The sequence below is a fragment of the Marmota marmota genome, unplaced genomic scaffold (assembly GCF_001458135.2).
Source record: "Marmota marmota marmota unplaced genomic scaffold, marMar, whole genome shotgun sequence".
In the NCBI taxonomy this organism is placed as follows: Eukaryota; Metazoa; Chordata; class Mammalia; order Rodentia; family Sciuridae; genus Marmota; species Marmota marmota.
This window is the reverse complement of record NW_025999999.1, coordinates 19,009,778-19,032,216: the sequence shown is the minus strand read 5'-3', so window position 1 is coordinate 19,032,216 and position 22,439 is coordinate 19,009,778. Positions and strand designations below refer to the sequence as shown.

General features: G+C 36.3%; 1 protein-coding gene and 1 long non-coding RNA gene across 5 annotated transcripts in view; one reads left to right on the top strand and one right to left on the bottom strand.

The window, feature by feature from the left end:
- The window catches only part of Atrnl1 (attractin like 1), a 708,669-nt gene that overhangs the window by 139,719 nt on the left and 546,511 nt on the right, over window positions 1–22,439 (bottom strand). The gene's annotated exons all lie outside the window — the stretch shown is intronic.
- LOC125618003 lies at window positions 3,216–20,888 on the top strand. The gene is made up of 3 exons (XR_007349212.1): window positions 3,216–3,227; window positions 8,446–8,455; window positions 18,959–20,888. It is a non-coding gene; the product is annotated as an uncharacterized LOC125618003 (long non-coding RNA).

Below are 22,439 nucleotides of genomic sequence, written 5' to 3'. Positions count from 1 at the left end.
GGGGAGGGGAGGGGGGATAGTAGAGGATAGGAAAGGCAGCAGAACACAACAGACACTAGTATGGCAATATGTAAATCAATGGATGTGTAACTGATGTAATTCTGCAATCTGTATATGGGGTAAAAATGGGAGTTCATAACCCACTTGAATCAAAGTGGGAAATATGATATATCAAGAAATTTGTAATGTTTTGAACAACCAACAATAAAAAATAAAAAAAAAAGATCGTATGACACTTAATTCTATAATAACTTTCTAGAAAACAGATGAGGAGGGAACATGTCCCTACTCATTTTATGAAGCCAGCATTATTATACTAATGTTGCACAAAGACATGATAAATAATAAAATTTGTAGACTAGTATACTTTATAAACAGAGCAGTAAACATCCTTTTAAAATTTGGGAAATTTAATTCAATCATATATAAAATGATATACCATGACTAAGTGAGGTTAATCCTAAAAAAGGCAATGTCAGCCTGACATTGGAAACTCAATCAATTCAATTTGCCATATTATCAGACTAAAAAATTAAAACCACAAGGTTATCTTTAAAAATGCAGACAAATATTTCAGTCAATATTCACTCCTGATAAAACCTTGGTATACTAAAATAGGGAATTTTCTAAATATAATAAAGAACATCTTAGAAAAACCTATAGTTTCATTCAGGGGTGAAAAACTAAATGTTTTCCCCTAAGATCTGAAATGAAGCAAGGTTTTTGGCTGGCACTGTTTCAATTCAACAGTGTACAACATTTCCTATCCAGGGTAACAAGGCAGGCAAAAGAAATAATAGGCATACTAATGGGAAAGGAAGACAGACATCTTGGTTATTTTCAGATGACATGATTAGTTACATAGAAAAATCCTTAGGAATCCACAAAACACTATTAAAATTAGTAAAGGTCACAGGTAACAGGTTAATTACATTTTAATATTCAGTGGCAACAGACAACTGGAAATTGAAATGGAATAAATAGTACCACTTATTATAGCATCAAAAAGTGACATATATATAGAACATTTAACAAAATCTTCACTATTTTATTGCTGAGAGAAGTTAAAGAAAACCTAAATAAGTGAAGTGGTATTATGACTTTTGTAGATTAGAAGAAACACAATGCTTAAGATGTCAGTTCTCCCCATATAAATTCATAAATTCAATCCAATCCTAATCATAATCTCAGAAGATTTTGCTCTTTTTTTTTGAGAAATTGTAAAGTTGATTCTATTATATTTATGGACATGTAAAAGATCTAGAATAGTCTATTTTTTTTTTGAAAAATAAGTACAAATTAGAGGCTTCACACTACTTTAAGACTTAGTATATAAGCCACAAAAATGACATTGTGGGATTGGCATCAGGATACATGTATATCTCAATGGAATAGATGCGGTCAACATAGAATCACACACACACACGCACACACACATATATACTTAAATTTGTGCATCTCTCTCTCTCTCTCTCTCTCTCTCTCTCTCTCTATATATATATATATATATGCAAAAGAGTGGTCAAGGTAATCCAATGGGAGCAAGAAAAGTGCTAGAACAATTAGTATTCATATAAAAAAAAAGAACTTCAACCCTCATCTCACACCATATTAAGAAAAACGGATGAAAACCTCACAAAATAACTATACAGACAGACCTAAATATAACAGGAAAAGTAATAAAAACTAAAGGGAAGCATAAGAAAATCCCTATGACCTTGAGTTAGGCAAATATTACTTAAATTTAACATTAAAACATGATCCATAAATGGGAAAAATATCAATAAATTAAATATCATCAAAATTAATAGACATAGCCAAGTTATATCACTGGCCAATAAACAAATGAAAATATGTTCAATATCAGCAGCCATCTGGGAAATGCAAAATCAAACCACAGTAAAATACTCCAAAGAATGGCTAAAATTAAAAAGTCTGACTCTTCCAAGTGCTGATGGGGTATGGAGCAACTGAAACCTCCATACATTTCTGACGGGGATGCATAGTGGTACAGCTCTTTTGAGCAGAGTTTGGCATCTCTCATAAAGGTAAACATACTCTTATCATAAAATCTAGCAATACCATTCCTAGATAAGGGAAATGAAAACATTTGTTTACAAAAAGCTCTGTATACAAAGGTTCATAACAGCTTTATTCATAATAGCTTCAAATTAGATACAAGCCAAAAGTTCATGAAGAGATAAATAGATAAATTATGGAATATCCATGCTAAGCACATTTTACTACTAATAAAAAATATATATACTTACAATGAAAGAAAAAGTTTACTTCCTAACACTGGCTTAAGTGTTCTACACTGAGAAAGTCATCACATAGAAAATGTTAATGTCGTTTTCAAAGTAAAAACATAACAAATTACCAAATAAAGTCTTTCTCAGTAAAGATCACTTAAACTGGTTCTAGAAAGGGGAAATATACATAATTTGGTAGCAAATGTATTCTAGTAACTTTAGGAAGATTTGTTGCAGTTACTCTTTATTCTTACTTAAATGAAAAGTAATAGAATACATACAGCAAAGATAAATCATATATGATGGAATGATAAAAGTTACTACTCGTCCAACTGCCCTGTCCCTCCCTCCAGAAAAAAAATCTCTCAAGCTAGGGAGCCTGTAAACATAAGAGAAATCTTTAACTTGGGAAATTAAAAATGACTTTTATAAGGCAATTCTAGTAGCAAGACATGCTTAGATGAGCACATAAGGACATAATAATAAAGAAGGAGAAGGTATTCCAGGTATGTCACTGACTACTAGGCAGCATTTACACACAGTTCAAATGAAGCCAGAACTGAAATTTTTTAATACTGTCAACTAGATAAATAATACAGTCAAAGAAGTATGGGACTTAATTGCATATTTCATGAGGTCTTTATTTAAATTTCAATGCATATTGATTGTAGGACGAGAAAGAGTATAACTTTGAAAAAGAAAACATAGTTTGAGAAGCCTGCCATCCTATCACTGATGTGTCTGAGCTACAGAGCCAAATGCTTGTCACTTCTGTGTTTCTTTGTATATTCTGGCCAATTGCTAACATTTTTCCAAATATTTTTTAACCATAGTTTTATTTTTTATGTTTTTATTGGTGCATTATAGTTATACATAAATTAGGCTCATTCTGACATAATCATGCAAGCATGGAGCATAATTTGCTCTACTTCAGTCCCTAGTACTTCCCCATTTCCCTCGCCCCACTCTTTCCCTGTTACAGATATTTTCTCAAAGTTTCTGGAATCTCTGCAAAAGAAATCCTTTTGCTCACTGCAGAAAATGATCAGACACTTGGAATGTGATAACATGATACTGACATGTTGGTATGTGAGCACAACCACACACACCCTCCATAGCTGAGGTAAGTTTCCTAGTAGGCCAAATAATTTTGGGTCCCAGAAATACAAACAAAACTTGGAAGCATTTTTAAATCTTAAGTTTCTTGTCTAAAGATTTTATTTTGGTTCTTGTAGAAATAGATAGCTAAATTAAAAGATAATTTTTCTTATTTTATTTATTTGTGTGTGTGTGTGTGTGTGTGTGCATGATGTGCTGGAGATCAAACCCATGATGGCCGTGGGTAGGCTAGGCAAGTGTCTACCACTGAACTACATTCTCAGCCTGATATCTCTTAAGTGTTAATATTGAAGAAAAAACAAATATCAATTATGGTCAATACCTGTGCATTGCTTTCCATGTAGCAATTGTTCATATTAATTCATCTAATCTTTGCACCAGTCCTGTAAGATAGGGATTACTATAATCTACATTTTGAACATAAAGTGGTAGAGAAAGTAAGTAAATTGCAAAATCCCATTGCTAGTAATGGTATAGCCAGAATTCAAAATCAGGTTGTTTCCAGAATCTACTTTCTTAGTCATTAAATTATACTGCCTAGAAAAATTTTATATCCTAATCAATTAACTAAAGTTATTGCTTCTATATTATATTGAAATTGATCCCTTCTGGATGTCGCTGTTTGTCAATTTTGCCTTAAGAATTGAAAAACTTCATACAACGTATTTTTTTTTTCAAAAGCTGTGCAGCTTAATTTATTCTGATGAATTTTAGCGACTTGCAACAGTAGCGTGTATTTATTCTTGCTGGCCACCCCCTACTTTCATTTTATTAATTTCCTACAGGAAATTGCAAGTTAATAGAAAAAGCAGCACTGGAACTGCCTCACATCCTATAGTTATTAATTAAAGCAAAGTCTGGTTCAGTAACTTGGGATACTAAAAATATAGAGTTAAACAAAGCTGACTGCCTCTTGAAATGAAATTTCAACTTCAATAGTCTGTCTAAAAAATTTATGCATTAAAATTCACGTCTTCCCTTAAAGAAATTCTCCACAAAAATATTTAGTGAATAAAGCGATTCAATATTTAACCATTCTTCACTCAGACTTCATAAGTGAAAGGAATCCCAAAACCACCCAAATAAATTACTAACGTTTAAATAAGAATCTTTGAAAAGCAGTAAGTCACATCATTCTACTATATCCCATCCACAGGTTATTACCCACAATCAATAAAGCAAGAAACTGTATAAACTGTCTTATTAATTTTATATAATGGTTAGTAAACTTTAAAATACTGTACTATAAAACTTTTAAATGTTCCTGATGGCTTTAGATGGCACTAGATAATTTATCATTTTATGTGGCATAAAGTGGTAGGTAAGTGGATACCATGCTGGGAAAATGCGCGTAATTTCTGAATGTGAGAATCCATTCCATTGTGGAGTATTTTTTACATGATATAAAGTTATTATTGGGATGATTTCTAGAATCTAGTTCCATAAAAGTCCCTGACAACCACGCCAGATGTGTCTTCAAGTCACACAGCTGCTTATGTATACTCCTGTCACTCACAGTCCCCCACCCAGGACCTGTCAGTTGTGTCTGGGTTCTGTCATGTTACAGACTCGGTGATACTCTCTCATCAAACTTTTAGCAATGTCAAGTAGGTGATGCTGTAAGGGAAGGAAACAGATGGAAAGAAATAGTGAACAGTAAACATTTGACCCAATACAGCTAAATATGAGTGGTAGGAAGTGCTCATGTCCCTAACCACTATTTTGAGTTTTTATAAAAACTTGCCTTAAAGAATTATTAATGGGAGAAAAAGAGAATGAACCTGTAGAAGTAGACAACCCAAGATGTATATTCAAGGAAATGAGATGAACTACTAGAATCATAAATAAGGCCACTCTGGATTTCTGGACTAAATAACAAGGAAGCATATTTTTCAACCATCAGTAGGGAAATGGAGAATGTTTGGGTGTAGATTGTGCCCCTTGAAAAATACTAAATTTTTCTGTTTTCCTAGAAAGCATACTGCATTGAAATCAATCCTTACCACCCAGTACATACAAATAACATATACAATTTGAAATTTATTCTCTAGACTTACCCTATACTTTGCTAGACCAATCTATAAAAAAAAATCCAGTTAAAATTTCTTTGAAATAAATGGAAACATGTACATAAGAAATGGTACACAATAAATTATTTGCATATTAAATAACTTCTTATGTTGACTTCCCTATAATTTTAAAATATTTCCCATTATGGGAGAGAGGAAACCTATACCAGTACATGATAGTCCAACCTACTGAAGTTCTGGCTTTTATTTTAAGGTTCCTGGTATCTTTGTGCTTGGTGGTATATATGAAAAATCTATGACAAATTGCTATAGACTAGGTGGCTTAAACAACATTTATTTCTTGTAGTTGTGGAAGCTAAGAAGTTCAAGATCAAGGCATGGGGTGCTGGCCGACCTGGTCTCTTGAGGGTTCCCTGGTTTAACAATGACCTTCTGCTCATTATATCCTCTAGTGGCTCTGTGTCTCTTCTAATAAAGGCACTAATGCCTTTCATGAGGCCTCCACCCTCATGACCTAATCATCTCGCAAAGTTCATTCTGGAGAATGAAAGTTGTTCACCGCTATATTTTAAAGTGAATTTCAGGTATCTGAATACCAGCGAGAATATAATGTAATCTCAAAATGTAACTTCAAATAAGTTGTATTTATAATATAGTTATTGAGTACCTTTTGCTTGTTGTGTATCTTAGACCAGCTACTTAACTTTTCCAAATTTTATTGTGGTCCTTTGGAAAGTAATGATAATAAAGGTTCCCAAAAGAACTAAAGAAGACAGTCATGTATCATGTTTACCACAGTACCTGGCCCATAGTGAAAACTAAATGTTTTTAGTTAAATGTCAGCTACATGAGCCTAATCCTTTCATTTAAAATGTATATCAATAATTATAGAAAAACAGATTTACTAGTTTACAGACATCTTTCATGATCTTTATGCTTATTGGCAAGGCCTTGAGCCTAAGTACCAAGAGATCTTCATAACTCAGAAGAATATAAGACAAAAAACTGGAATAAGCGTGCCGGTACATAACATCGAATACCTGCCCTAAGTTTGCAGTTGCTAGAATCTATTTAGATATTTGTTATTTTGGTTCATATTTTCTAAAGGAAAAAATGGGAAAATGTTCTCTACTGAGAATTTCATTAGAATTCAGTCTGTAGTAAACAATGTATTTAATCATAAAGATATGTAAAAATCCAATTTTTTAAACACACACACACACACACACACACACACCACTGAGATAAAAATTATGCCAGAGTAAATCTCCCTTTATATTTGTAATGGAAGCTATATATCAGGTGAAATGAAGAACAAAATGTGATTCTATTTTTCTCATTAATAGTTTACATGGTGATGTTTTATCTACAAGGTCACATAAAATCAAATGTTTTATATATTTTGGTGAGGGGTTAATTCAAATCTTTCTTTAGTGACTGCTGGTAGACTTTTGTCATTACAATACATTGTATCCATTCTTTAGGAAAAAAATGATGCATCATTTAAAAATATTAATACATAAATTTCATTGTATGAGAATTAGGACCAAAGTAATCCTGCTAAATTAATTTGGGTAAGTATATTAGACAAATAAATTAGCACCCTTTCCGTTCTAAAAGCACTCCAAGCAATTTCCAGTTATTAAAAATACTTTCAGCTGCAACATGTTGCCTTCTCACGTGGTCTTGATGGTTGCCCGACAGTATCTCTACTACTGGTGGCATGGCTTTTGTGATGTCCTAACAGTAGCTGCATTTTAGAAAACTACAAATAAAATGAAAATCAGGAGTAATTTTGGAACAAGTCTTCTAAAACTGTTAAATAAAAAATGACATAATTGGTGTAAGCTCTTATAAATTCCAATGTTATATATTCTTTTTTTTTTTTTTTGGCCAAATATTCATTGGGAGATGAATCTTTTCTAAAAGGAAATATAAAACTGGTAACAAATTGCAAAGGAGTCCCTAGATAGTGTTCTGGGAAAGTTTTAGGAATCTATCTGATTTGCTGATTTATGAACAAACCTATAGTCTTGTGACTTAATTTCTCTTAAGTCTATAAAAGTCTCTTACAGATGAATGTCATTATGTTTCATATCTATGTAGAATAAAAGCCAGGTCCCACAAAGCAAGCTGCAGTCAATTATTTTCATTTTATACTGCAATTATAAAATATTGCTGGTTTTAAAATGTACTTCTGGAGAAAGAGAATTGTTCACCAACATATTTTAAAGTGAATTTCAGGGTCTGAATGCCAGAGAGAAAATAATTTAATCTCAAAATATAACTTTAAATTAACTGTATTTACAGTGATTTTTTAAAAGTTTCCCACTGTTTCCTCTGATGAAAATTAATTTTTCCATCTCTGTGATTACTCTTGCAAGCTTATGATAGTATATACTTTCTTATCAAAGAAAGATATGATGAAACTGTAACACCTATAAGATAAAGTTGAAAAGTTTCTTTTTTTTCTGGGCAGAAGCAGACCTTTAGTTTAATTTCATAAGTTGAAAGGAAATGGCTTCTAATACTTCAATGTGGAATGGCGGCTCTCCCAAATATTAACAAAATCGGCATTTTATAGCCCATTGCTAAAATAAAGTGAGTTCACTGTTATCACCACAAGGCAGACAATTCCCTTAACATCAAAGTCTCTGGAAAGAGGGAGCACAATGTTGGGATATTTAATAAGATTTGTGGGGAGGGTAGTATTTCTGGTGTAAGGTGGGTCTTCCAACAGAGCAGTGCTCAATTGGGATTGGTTCAAGTACTGTACATGATTTAGGATTGATGGGCACTCCAAGTAGAGTTTTCCAAGTAAATCTTGGATGGTAAACAGTCACATGATGCTATCAATTGAAAGAAATTAATATTTCTTTCAATGGATTTTCACAAAGTTCCTGAAAGGAGCAAGAAAGTTATTTTCAATTTTTATCTTCCTGGGCAAGAGTTTCTTGGAACAGTAGAATCAAGCTGATGAAGACAGTAGAATAGTAAAGTCATTTTAATGAAGACAGCTAAAAAGTAAAGTCATGTTAATGTAGACAGGAGGCTGTGTGGGTGTAGATCATTTGGTTCTTAACCAATATAGTCCAAGAACAATATCCCCCCATCTACAAATTAGATAAAGAATTTTAAAAAGGGAACAATGGTTAACTACATAATTTGCATTTCAAAGATAATAATACTCCAATATCTTTATTACAAATGAAGGGCATAATGGTTTATTAGATATAATTGGAAGCAGAATAATTCACTGAAATTTCAGAACCTTCTGCAGGAAAGTTTATTTCTCTCTTCCTTTTGCTGGTCTTTACTCTTTCTCTCCTTATTTGCTGCCTAAGTGGCAAGTTAGCCTATCTCCCCTTAAGGCCATAATGATGATAGTTCCCAGAGAACTCAAGTTTCCTCAAAGTCAAAGCAGGCAATCATGTAAAGTTAGGTAAGATGGGGTTAAAACAGTTCACTGTTATCAGAGATCTGAACCACTAACAATGGGAAATATAGAGTGTTAAAGCAAATTAGAGAAAGGGTTACCCTTACTAAATATAAGGACCAGCCTAAGACCACATATGGGTAAGCCTTGGGATGAAGTGCTGACAATGACCATGGAGACAAAAACTTCACTGGACGACAGAGATGTGAACCACCTTCTGGAGACAGTACACTAGTTGAGCTTATTTACAGAAAAATAAAAGTCATTGCCTTAGCCTGCCTGGGTTGTTAGAGCAAACTCTTGCAGTTCTGGAGGCTAAAAGTCAGAGGTGGGTGCTGGCAAGCTTGGGTTCTGGTGAGGGCCCTCTTCCTGGCTTGCAGATGGCCACTCTTGTCAATTCACATGGAGGAGAAGGGAGAGGAGAGAAACACCACCCTCATGACCTCATCTAAACCTAATCACCTTCCAAATGGCCCCCTTCTTGTTATTATAGCATTGTGGCCTTTGGCATGAATTTTTGGGGGACACACACATTCAGTACATAATGGTACTAGTGAGTCTCTGGTGTGGAAGAGCAGGAGGGGAGGAACAAAGATAAAGAAGCAAGCAAGAAGTCTCTCTTTCCTGGGCAAAATCAGACCTCTAGGGCCTAGAAAACAGAAATGGCAACACACAGCATTTGCTTTTCTCCTCTATTCTCTTCCTGTTTCTTTTCTTTTTTTCTTTCCATAACTTGACTACTCAAGGACTGAATTCAATTCTTAGGTCTGCCACTTACTAAGCTATACAATCTTGAACGATGGAGTTTTCTTCTCTAAGCATCAAATTCTTTACCAACAGAAGGAAAACATTAATGCCTGTTGCCTTACTGGTTATTGTGAGCATCAGAGATAATGCATGTAAACTGGCTGGTACAATATCTGATCTGTAATAGAATCTTAGAAAAATGGTTAATTAAACTCTGCCATAATGAAATAAATGATACCTCAAAATTCTGCCGTGAAAATGTAGGGCTTTGTTATTCATTTTGATGTTAGGTAAATGACCAAGGTGAACTTGTGCAGCTGGCCATCTCGGAGCTCCTTTTGATCCCACCTACCCTGGGCTGAGGTTTGCTGCCACCTAGTGGTGACTGCTCTAGCTTAAAAATTGATGGGTAGGATTCTGAGTCCAGTAACTGGTTGGACTTCTGGGGCAGCTGCAGTGATTCTAAAGAGTCAATGCACATCTTGTTGGCCTGATCCAGAGAGACTGGGCTGGGAGAACACAGGGGACTAACCAATGTCTCAGTCCTGGGGTGGGATTGCCTGACTCCCCATGGTCTGGTATCACTTAAGCCTCTAGGTTGCCTTCTCCTTCTCAAAGAATTTTGAATAAAAGGATCAAATAGAGGATAAAGCCAGTTGCCAGCCATTCTGTGTTTGAATTCAAGTTATTCTAATCTGCATTATTGCCATGTGCATTATTTCAAGATTCATTATCATTACAATTAATAATATTAGTTATAATAATAATATTCAATTCAAAAAACATATTAAGTACCTACTATGTGAGAAGCAAACAGATAAGTATGATGAATGTAAAGATGAATAAGATTGGATCTCTAACTCCAGTGGGTGGAGGAATCTTTAGATAAAAGTGAAACCAGGTTAAGCCATTCACTCTAATTGGAGAGATCTAGAAACATTTCAGGGATAAAATACCAATGGGGCTCAGGGTTGAGTTAAGAGTAAATTTTCAACAGTGTGAGACAGAGTGAAGATATCCAGGAGTCATAGGGCTCAGAGTGCCAGTGGGCAGGTGGTACTCCAAAATAGGACAGACTGATTGGCTAGCATCTAAGGCAGGTCTTCTTAGGACAGCCAGAGATGACATGTGGTTCTATGCTCCTGTAGTTAGTTTGTGAAATGTGTGAAAGCCACATAACAAACTGATAGGGGATAAAGACACAATCAGCTGTGTCTGAGACTGTAGCTACAGGAGTAGAGGGGGCATTTCAAACATTTGAAGTGGGGAAATAGAAGCCTCTTGTAATGGGTGAGAGGAAGCTGGAGTCCCACCTAGGGTGACTAATTGGGAAAGGAGAAGATGGAACAGATTCTAAAAAGAATATTCATAATAAGGGGAAAGGCAGAAGGTGATGAGGAGAAGTCAAAGATAACTTGAGAAAATTGGAACTTTATAACTGAAATAATTGTAGCATTTACTAAAGAGAATGTAAATTTGCTCTTCCCTGCCTGCAGCATTCTTGTCCTAGGAATCCCCATGACTGAACCCCTAACTGCTCTTGGGTCTTGGCTTGAATGTAAGCTTTCCTAACCTTCAGTGTTAAACTGCAACCCATCTGTCTGCTACATTCAGTGCACCAAATCCTGTGTTCCTGATTGGTTTTTCTTATTGTCACAGGTCTTGGCACTACATAACAGTTACTACACACACACACACACACACACACACACACACACACACATTTTTTATTGAGTTTTCCACTAGAATGTACATTCCCTGACCCAGGAACATTTGTCGGTTTTGTTCACTCTGGTTTCCTCAGAGACAATCCAGTGGGGGGCAGGAGGAGGAGCCCTGAACACATGGGCCCTGTGCGTGTGCACCCCATTCCCTACTCCTGCCCCAGGTGAGCCCCAAGGGCCCTGTAAAGGTTCACACTTTCCTGGTATGTATCCCAGTGCTGGGGAAGTGTAAAATTACACAGCAAATGAAAAATGCCACACAGGTCAAAAACAGACTGGGAAAAAGGAAAAGGCATTACATTTAAGAACTTTCAAGGGCAACTTCTTCCTATTTCTTGAACATGGGACCCTTTCTTTTCACTTTGCACTGAGCCCCATAAAATATGTGGTTGGCCCTGAATTGTTAACAATTATGTTTTGAATAAATAAACACATTTCTCAGGAAGGATACAAATAAAGAAAACTTGGTTGTGCCAACAAGAGAGTCTGAAAGGAAAGACCTTATATTTCAGAATAAACTCTCCATTGGCCATTCCAATGTAATACTTCATTCCAAACACCATTTATTTTAATTCTCCTTCAATGTATTATGTTTATTGGATTTATATAAAATTAAACATATGGAAAAACTATTTTATGCTTTGAAAATAGAGAAAATAAGGCATAATTATGATTTTGATACAAAGTAAGAATAAAAGCTGTGTATTTAATTAAAATTGTTATTCTTAAACTTAAGATTTTAAAATAAATCAACAGATTTCATCCACATTATCAGTGTATTATATACAGAAGGCTCAGCCTCTGTGACAAAACAAGATCATTTTGTTGTACTCCTTCAGAAAGATGTCCTCTTTGGCAGACCCACTGGCCAAATTACTTACGATTCACTTTCTATTAACAAAGCTCAAAAGGCTTTACTGAGATCACTGATAAGAGCTAAAGCCTGGAATTATGTAAGTTCTCAGCTTTCAGCTGGGCTGAGGCTAACTTAACAAGCAGTTATTGAGTTCCTAACTCTATGTGTCACATACTCTGTTGAAAGATGAGAACAAAAAGTCTTAAAAATGTGGTCCCTTCCCTTACAAACTTAGGATTAGTAGGTGGGAAAAACATGTCAAGTTAAAATATAACATGAGCTTTTCCCCCCCCTTTCCATTTTTTCTCTTCCCTTCCCCTTCTGAACAATCCAGCCCTAAAGTGGGACAGAGAAGGTGCACATCCACCCACACGAGGGAAAAAAAGGCAGTCACAGGGTGCTCAAACAGGGCATCAGAGCCTCAGAGGGGACAGGGGGTGTCCACAAAGGGGGAGAGATGTGACATCAGAACCTGGGTGGGGGACAAGGGCATCCACACGTGGGGGGCTTGATATAAAGCTGTCCCAAGCTGGGTGAAGAAGGCATCTCCATAGATGGCAGCCTGGGTGGGGGTATCAGAACCCAGGAGGGTGGGGATACATGGTCCAAGTGGGGATCCAGAGCCTGAGTGGGGTGAGAAGTGTGTATCTTTACTGAATTAGGAACCTAGGCACCTGGGTAGAGTCAGGAGAGGCACAGATGGGAGTGGCCTGGCATACAGCACGAGAACATGAGTAGATTGAGAGTGACCTGTGTAGAGTGGCAGCCAGTCAAGCCTGGAGTGTTGGAGACCAAGTAGGGGAAGAATGGGATCTGCACTTGGAGGAGGACAACTGAGTTGACAGACTAGTTACATAAAAGTGGGGCTTGAAAGAATTAATAAGTAACTATATTAAGGATAACAGAAAGTAGTTTCGTCATCTGGCTAGAGAAAGGAGTTATGAATATGGAAAAAAGATAAATGAACTCTGGTTACTGAGTTGGAATTATAGCTATGTGTAAAATAATGGTTTTCGATATATAGATAAATAAATAGACATGGAAATGACAAACACACATATATATTTTCTAGCTCTGCCCCCAGAGAGGCCTGGGAACAGCAACACTTCTAGCAATGAGTACACCCGATGCCAGACCATGGCTTCTAGACCATTCTTCATGAAAAGAAACCAGGGCTTCTTGGAGAAATGCTGGAGGCAAAGAAAGTAAAGAACAAAATGAAACCAGAACATCTTGTGACAGAAAGCAAGAAAGTGCTCAAAGCATGTGGACACTTGTCAGAAGAACATAGAAGCCACTATAAAGGGGCTCTCAATGTTGATAACCTGGGTAATTTCAACATCATCTTAATAACAGTAACATTATTATTCAGTGACTAAAATGGGGAACTGTGTCTTAAATAAAAAATTTGAGAGGGAATGGGCCAATTACATCATTTTAAAATATCTTTGATAAAATATTAATTTTAAAATGAAAATAATTAACTTTACATTGGAGAAGCCTGCATATATCACCTTCCTCAAATGATCAAAATGCCCATCAACAGTGATGAACAACTAAAGTTTTGTGCATCCTGATGAGACCCAATGAGGAGACCATGAGCTCACTTGTGCTGAAGTCAACACCGGAAAGACTTCATTACCTGAATGTAATCATCAGGAAACAACGCAAAAATCCACATCGAGGGACATCCTAAAACCCATTATAAAATAATTCTTCAGAAGTGTCAAGTGCATCAAAGTCAAGGAAAGACTCCGAAACTGCTCCATACTCAGGAAAACAAAATGTGGTGCCTGGTTCTAAACTGGATTCTTTGGCTATAATTTTTCTGTAAATGATTGAGACCACTGGTGAAACATGAATGCAATATGAGGATTAGATGATAGTAATATGTTAACAGTAATCTCTCTATTTTGATGGCTACATTGTGATTATACAGAAAATGCTCTTGTTTTTAGGAAATATACATTAAACTAGTAGAGACATAAGGAGATCTCAGGTGACAAATTATTCGCAAATGATATGACTGCAAAATGTCTTCCTACTTAGTAAAAAAAAAAACAGTTTACAGAAAATCTTTAAGTGTAATGTGTCACAAGCCTTCACTTCTTTATGCAGAGAAGAATAAGTGCTAATTCTCAAGTCCAAGTAGCCCAATTTCTTTAGGACTGCTTCTTCATAAACTGATGTACATTCACCTAGTTCATCAACAGTGGCTGAAAGCCAGTAAATAATACTATGATCAATATTGTTAAGATATTGTTGTCTTTCATCAGTAAGACTTTGACTTTCTAGATAGTTTTACTGAGATACACCCTAAAACCCACCTGTTTAAAGTGCATGTGCATGGTTCACTGGCTACTTAGTTCATTCACAGAGTTGTGGAACCCACATTACAATCTAATCATAGAACATTTCATTCCTTTTTCTCCAAAATCTCACACCCATCAGCAGTCATTCCTCCTTTCCAACCTTACTAACTTTATATTTAAGACTTATTTCATTTTCTACTGGGACATAGTGAAGTAGCTTATGTTTATATTAGGTAGTCAATAAATGTTTTTTTTTTTAAAGACTGTCATTGCAATTTTTTTATAACTTTATTTATTTATATGTGGTGCTGAGGATCGAACCCAGGTGCATGTGCATGTGCGAGGCGAGCGCTTTACAGCTGAGCCATAACCCCAGTCCCAGTCAATAAATGTTTTATGAATAAATGAACTGCCATCTGATGGATGTTATAGCTATGTCTGACTGGCATCTTCATGGTTGTTTTCCATGTGTTAATTTCTGTATTTTCATTAAAACAAAGTAGTCTTCAAGCATCTTTTTACTAAACTAAATAAAGCTTTCAGTTTCTTGAAAGTCATTTTATATTATCTGCAGTAGGACTATTCTCTATTGTGCATTAACAGAATATGATGAGCTACTGTTATATCAATATGCTTTGGAAATTGTTGAGGTCACTTTAACAGAGACAATAATAAACAGCATAGTTGAACTACAGCCTTTGTCACATTGGCCACCTACCAGCCATTTCTTTGATAAAAGACTAAGTAAAATACTACAAATGCAGGATAACTTTATTACATGATTGAGCTGAAGACAAATACATAAAAGAAACTGTTTCTTCAAACATAACCTATGACAAAAAAAAGCAGATGAGGCACAGACAATGAAAAATCACACAATTATTTTTCCTATGTTATTCTTTTTTCATTGAAGACTGGCATCAAGACTTTCTTCTCTTGATGAATTCAGTGTGGAACCCTCAAAAATGGTCAAATTATTATTTTGTGGTAATTACAAGAAATGTTTAAGCCTCTTCTTTAAAGTATCTCCTTAAAATTTTATTGCTTATCTGGATATAATCATTTGTAAAATTACATTATTTCCAATACTACTTATTCAAATGTGTGCCTGCAACAAATCTCTTAAAGAACTGTATTAATTTGCTATCAAAAGTAGGCACCAGCTCTACCATTTTTCCTCAAACTTAAAACAGATATTTCAGTTTTATTTTTTGACATGAGAATTTTTTTCTTCTTCTTGTTGTTGTTTAGTCTATTTAAATTAAATTGAGGTTATAATAATCTCTGGTATCATTTAAAAATCTTTGAATAAAGAAATAAATGCAAAATACTGAAGAAAATAAACAAGAATACCAAACCTTAAATTTCATTTTTTCTTATGAAACTTCAATATTTCTATTATGAAAAGAGTTCCTAGGGGCTGGGGTTGTGGCTCAGTGATAGAGCGCTTGCCTCACATACATGAAGCACTGGGTTTGATTCTCAGCACCGAATATAAATAAATGAATAAATAAAGGTCCATCAACAACTAAAAAAATATGTTTTGAAAAAGAGTTCCTAGACTGCATAAGGATAATCTATGGCTCCACAACTTGTGTTTATAGTTAAATACATCCAGTGTAGAAAGCAGGCAGCACACTGGCAAATGCTGCAAGGTAGGTTAATGTAGACATATGCGGTTACACTTAGTGCACACTGCTTTAAATGGCTAAAACGCAACATTCCCAACAGAAGATTTAGATGCTACACCTAATATACGTTGATAGTGTAGTGATTGCCGAATCTAAGAATTCATTTCAGGGGCCACTGACACAGTGATTGCAGCTATTGTAGAACTCAGATTATAGCTGAATGATACATCTAATTCTAACAACATAAAAAGGAAATGAGTGTGCTTCTTTGGACTCTACAGTGTACAAAAGAAAGGTGGACAATGTTCCACCGAAAACTCTGTCGACAAGAATAATAGCTAATGTCAACCACATGAGAATGAAGGGATGCTTACAAACAGGCAGAGGTCCCAATGATGATAAAGTTTCATTTGCATAACCTCTGATTACTCATTTTGATTGTATATGAAATGATTGGGCACATTATCAAAACAAGATGAGATCATCTGTGAAGCAGTATATTTGCTGGAATCTTCGGAATAAATCTAAATGGAAATTGTGGCTTGTTCATGTGATAGCCCTAAGCAAAGCAAAGTCACTCTGAGGATTGGACCAGAGAACAAAGAGAGTGGGTTGTCAGAATCAGCCTGTGCTTTCATGTTCCTAGAATGGGTAACAAATATCAGAAACTCTATAATCACTTACTTTTGTTTTGAGAATGGAAGAAATTACTTGCTATTTGCCCAATGGTTACTTTGGATCCTGATGGGTGAATTATTTTCAGTAAAATCAGAATACTTTGGTCAGTTGATCCGGATCTAAGTTAAAAGTGAAGATTGTCCCTGATAAGGGAATTGAGGAAGACACTAAAACACCTTTCAGGGGTGAATAAACAGAGGTTATTGAAATAAATGTCAAGTTAGTGAAGAAAAAGTTGGGAAGGGAGTTCAGGGGAGATTGAGGAGAGGAGATAGAGCCAAGATGGCTGGCCAGGAAGAATGAGTTTGGTCCAGAATTCATTTGTACAGAGAACTCCAGATATCATGGTCGGTTGTTGTAGAAAGTGCATTTATTTGGGAGATGGCAGAGGAAGAGGAAATGTGTTTAACTCAGAACCCCTAGCATTCCTTTGTTTACTACTAATGAAAGTTCTGGACACAGCATGAAGTATGTGTGAGGCAAGCAACTGAGAATAAAAGAAAAAAGTGCCTTTTAATTTTTTCTACTGTAAGCTTATTAAAATAAAGAGTAGAGATGGAAAAAAGAAAATGAAACTAGAAAAACAATGGAAATATTACCTAAAATAGGAAATTTCTAAAAACATATTCAAGCTAGGTCTCTCTGACACCAAAATATTCAGTTAAAAGATAGTTTGATTTTTTTAAATAGTAAAGTTGCAAGTTTTTACAGCTAAATGAAGCAGAGTGTTTCATTTTTCCTGTCTCCACCCTCTCCCCACTTTGAATAATGTCCCTCCAGTTGGATATAAGCTTTCAACTACTGTTTGGCCACTCTTTAAGAACAGATACGAAAGCAGCTATGATTGAACCTTAAGGAGAAGGCCAGGGGATCTGGAGGAAGGATTATTAGCACATGAGCCTTTTGATATCTGATAGACATCTTTGACTGGCATCAGGACCTGCCTATGGCAGCTTTAGGCATGGGAGTTACAATGGACAAGTCAGTTTAAAGTCAGGAACCTCCTTCAAACAATAAGAGCTTTAAAAAATAATCCTAACAACAAGGCTGCTTTGGGGGCTCCATGAGGAAGAGGACAGCTGCTCACTTGTGAGATGGTCCTATCTGGCAAGACAGACAGGACAGCATAACTAACAACACCTCAGATCCCACATTCTACAGTCCCCTAATGAATTTGGGAGACACATACATACAATGAAATGTGTTTTGAAAGACTGAAAGCATGAAGAAAATATTTAATGGAACAAAAATATCTTTATTTTCTGGCTAACAAGACTGTTTGATACTGATTCAGAGTAAGTTCTGCTTATTCTTTATCTGTCATGTAATTAATGCCTTTAATCCTTCTCCTATATTATCCTTCAGTCATTGCTAAATTTTAAAAATAACCTCTTGGTGCATATTTATGTTGGATACATTTTCTCAGATTTTAATCCTCATTTGTGCTGCGGCATTTAAACTGCTCAACCATAATAGCAGATTTGCATTTGTTTTGACTTTTACTTCAAGAGAAATTTTTCCCAGAGTCCTGGGCATTTCGCTCTGGATTGCAAGGCGGGAGGTCCCGAAGGAACCAAATGATTAAGACTGCACAGGAGGAGTGGTGGGGAAATACAGGGCAGGGCAGAGAGACTTTAAAATTGGAAAAAGTGACAAAGTCGTTTCCCCCTTTTAAATCCCAGGTAAATCACCAATTCTCCTGACACACTCACTCCGTATTTAGAAATCTTGACCTCAGCTTTTGCAGGCATCTATCCATGCACAACCCACGCAGCTGAACCCTTTTAGCAGTAGAACTTGAGCTCTGGGAGGAGCGCTGCATGCTATTACCACCAGCACCATCAAGCACACTATAATTTGTGCTCTGTATACCCATTTTGAAATGTGTCAGGAGATGCAGTGATTCCGGCTTTTTCATTTTGCTTGACAGCAGATTTAATTTTTTCAGGTATTCAGGGTACCAACTTTCTCAACAAATTTTATTTTCTTGTTACTTGAGAGCTAAATTGGTTGACTTGCTGCTGTCAGATAAAACATATTTTCCTCTTTCTACCCCTTCTCATTTACATGGAATAACGAGTTGAGAAACAAAGAACAAACAGCACAATCAGAAGCATCATGGGGCATAAAGCCCTCAGGGATCTCAACAGCAAAACCTGCCAACCACAGGAAGCTTCCAGCTACAGGTGAACTCGCTGAAACGTTTAGCTGAAATCCTGATACTTGAAGAGCTGGTCAGGAGCAGCTGAAAGCAACAACAACAACAACAAAAAAAAACAAATGGTGTGTTCCCGAACCTTTCATTTTACAACATGTGAAAAATGGATGCTGATAACATATCAACAAAAATTGTTCCTCTAGAAAGGACTTCATAATATGCTATTTCCAGAATGAAAGACCACAGTGTCCCCGATGTGGATAAAGTTCATGCCCAAGTTTTCTGGCAGTTTCTTACTGGCACTGGGGATGCTTCCCCAGCTGCAACACTTTACCACAGTTAGGGAGACCTGACAGACCCTCACAGAGGTGGCCTATGGACCAGGGAGGTCCATGACTTGTTTTACTGCCTGAGTTTTAATAGTGCCAAACACATTAAGTCTCCTGCCACTTTCCAGAGACTGGTTTTCTACCAGGTAGACACTGGTACCATTTTGGTGGGCACAATTTTCATTCTTGTAATTAGTTGTGAGCATCACTAATTGCTTTTCTAATTACCTGCTTGACAATACCAATTATCTCCTTGCCCCCACAAAAGCACATGCAATTGGCTAATTAGACCTTCAAGTAGGCAAGCAGAAATATAATTAGCCATTTGAGGAACAATTAGTTGTTCCACTAACATTGCACCCATAAAGGAAGGAAGCTTTGGTTTAATCTGATTTAACTTAAAATGGGAAATGAAAATTGAACAGAACTTGAGAGCTTACAGAGGGAGAAAATATGGAATATGTTGTTCATACCCAGGAAGATATGCCCCCTTTTAGAAGACATCACTGAAATAGTCTCCCGACTTAAAAAAAAAAAATGAGTCCTGTAGGGAAGTCCAGAGTTGATTTTGATAGGTCAGGTATTTCACCTAAGGTCAAAGGGAGGGAAGCTACTCAAAGCTTAGTATTGATTCAGGGGATGTGCTCACTACATAGTGCTACTGAGAAACATAACTATCACACATAAATTCATGATTATAATATACATGTGAACTAGTATACATTTTTGTTAGGAGTATAGAAAACTTACATCTTTTAAGGCAAATATCCCATACCTGTTTTAGTTTTTCAAGACTGTTGTGGAAACCCAAACTTGGTGACCTAAAACTATAGACATTTGTTTTCCTCACAATTCTGTACACCAAAGATTTGAGATCCATTCCCTGGGCTGGAATGGAGGGTTTTACCAGAGCAGCACCCTCTCCAGAGCCTTCCAGGGACCATCAGTTGCTTGCTTCTGGCAGCTTCTGGCATTCTTTGGGTTGTGTGCACAATCCAGTCTCTGTCTCTGTGGTTACCCTGTCATTTCTTCTACCTCTTACCAGGTCTCCCTTTGCCTCTGCCTCATAAGGACACCAGTGATTACATTTCAAGTCTACCCTGATAAGCTGAGATGATCTCCCATTTCAAGATCCTTCAAGTAATCACATGTGCAAAGGCCCTTTTGCTGAACAAGGGAACATTTACAGGTTCCAGGGGTTAGGATATGATATGACTTTGGGGGAATAAAGGGACGTAAGAAACATTCAACCAGCAGGAAAACTCAAAGAGGAGCGTGGAGAATGTTTTCATCCACAGCCTCACGAAACAACTCTGCAGCACAGCTTACAGCAGTCTGAGATGGAGTTTCTAGAGTTACAACCCTGGTCATGGACTGCTATTAAGATAAGACAAGTAGACTCTTAGAGGAGTGCTATGAGAGGAGCTACCTGAAAACAGAAAAGACCACTGTTTCATAGGCTTCAAATTGATAAGACAGACATATTTTCTAAGTGTCAAGCAGGTAAGAAATAACATTCCTGGAATTTGCTGCATTGAGTGAAAATAATTAAAACTGTGAGCATTAGTCTTAGTAGTCTGAATGGGAAAAACTTGGCTTCAATATCGATGTTGCAAATCTCCATTCTCAAGAGTTTAGAAAGAACAATGAATTTACAGCCATAGATACCATTCTTTTCTTAAAGAATGACCTTCAATTACAAACAAGGTATAAGACCATTGAATATAAAGACACTTCCAAAATCACTACCAGCTTACACATTGACTTTGCCATTGATTGATATGTTAAAGTAACAAATCCCAGGCTGGGTAGACACAGCAGACCACGTATTAAATATCAATTCACAGAATCAGTTATAGAAACTTGATGATTTCAACTTGAGCAAGTAATTAACCATGAACAGAAACAAAGATTATTATTTGACCACAGTTAGTGGCAGCAGACAAATTAATCCAATGAACTAAAAACAATATTTTACTGTTTCTGACCTTATTTTGGAAAAAAAAGTTCCCATCTCCAGACAAACATAATGTTTGGTTTCTCAAGATGCTGCCATCAGTCTATCTGTCAGTTTAAAGGTTTAACATTTAAGAAACACATTTTTAAAAGAAATGGGGGATTAGAATGAAGACAGTAGGTCAAATGAATAAACTATCACCATAGCAACCTAATATAGTGTTGTCAACCTAAAAGAAGATCAGAGAAACAGAAATCTATAAGAACTCTTATGGGGTTGAATAGTGCCCTTTCTCCCAAATCTTGTGTCCAGAGTTTGACCTTTACCCAAATGAGTACTTAAGAGGAGGTTACACCGAATTAGGATGGGCCTTATACCCAATGACTTCTTTCATTCTAAAGAGGCCATATGAAGACGTTCGAGGAAGAGGACAAAGGCGGAAGCGATCGAGCCAAGCCAAAGAATTCTAAGAACTGCCAGGAGCCACCAGAAGGTAAGGAGAGGCAAGGATTCTTCCTCAGAGCCGTCAGAGGGAACATGGCTGACACCTTGATTTCAGAATTCTGGCCTCCAGAACCATGAGCGCATCAGTATCTGTTGCTTTAAGCCCCCTCATCTGTGGTAGTTATGGCAGCCCTAGGAAAATGACTCAGATGTTTGTTGGAACCTAGAAAGGACTGCTGCTATAACAAACACCTAAAACATCTACAAATGGCTTTGGAATAGGGTAAGGGGTAGAGATAGGAAGGGTTTGGGGGAATATGATAGCAAAACCCCATATGCCTGGAAATAGCTATTAGTGGAAACATGGGTGTTATAAAGGTGGTTCTGGTTCAGAACGAGGTTAGGAGGGCTGAAAAGAAAGTGCCTGTCATCTTAGGAAACACATATATTGTCAAGAACAGAATGTTTCTAGAAATATGAACATTAGAGGCGCCTCTGATGAAATCTCAGATGAAAATGAGTGGCATATTATTGGGAACTAGAGGAAAGACAATATTTGTTAAAAAGTGACAGAAGAGTTAACTGAATTGTGTCCAACTCAATTGTGTTGGGTGGAAGGCAGAATATATAAGGGATGAACTTGGATAATTCACTGAGATTTCCAAGCAAAATATGGCAGCTGTGGCCTATTTTTTGTTTGTTTGTTTCCCCCCCTTTCCTGCTTATAATAATGCAAACAGAAATAAATAAATTTAGAGGTTGTGGT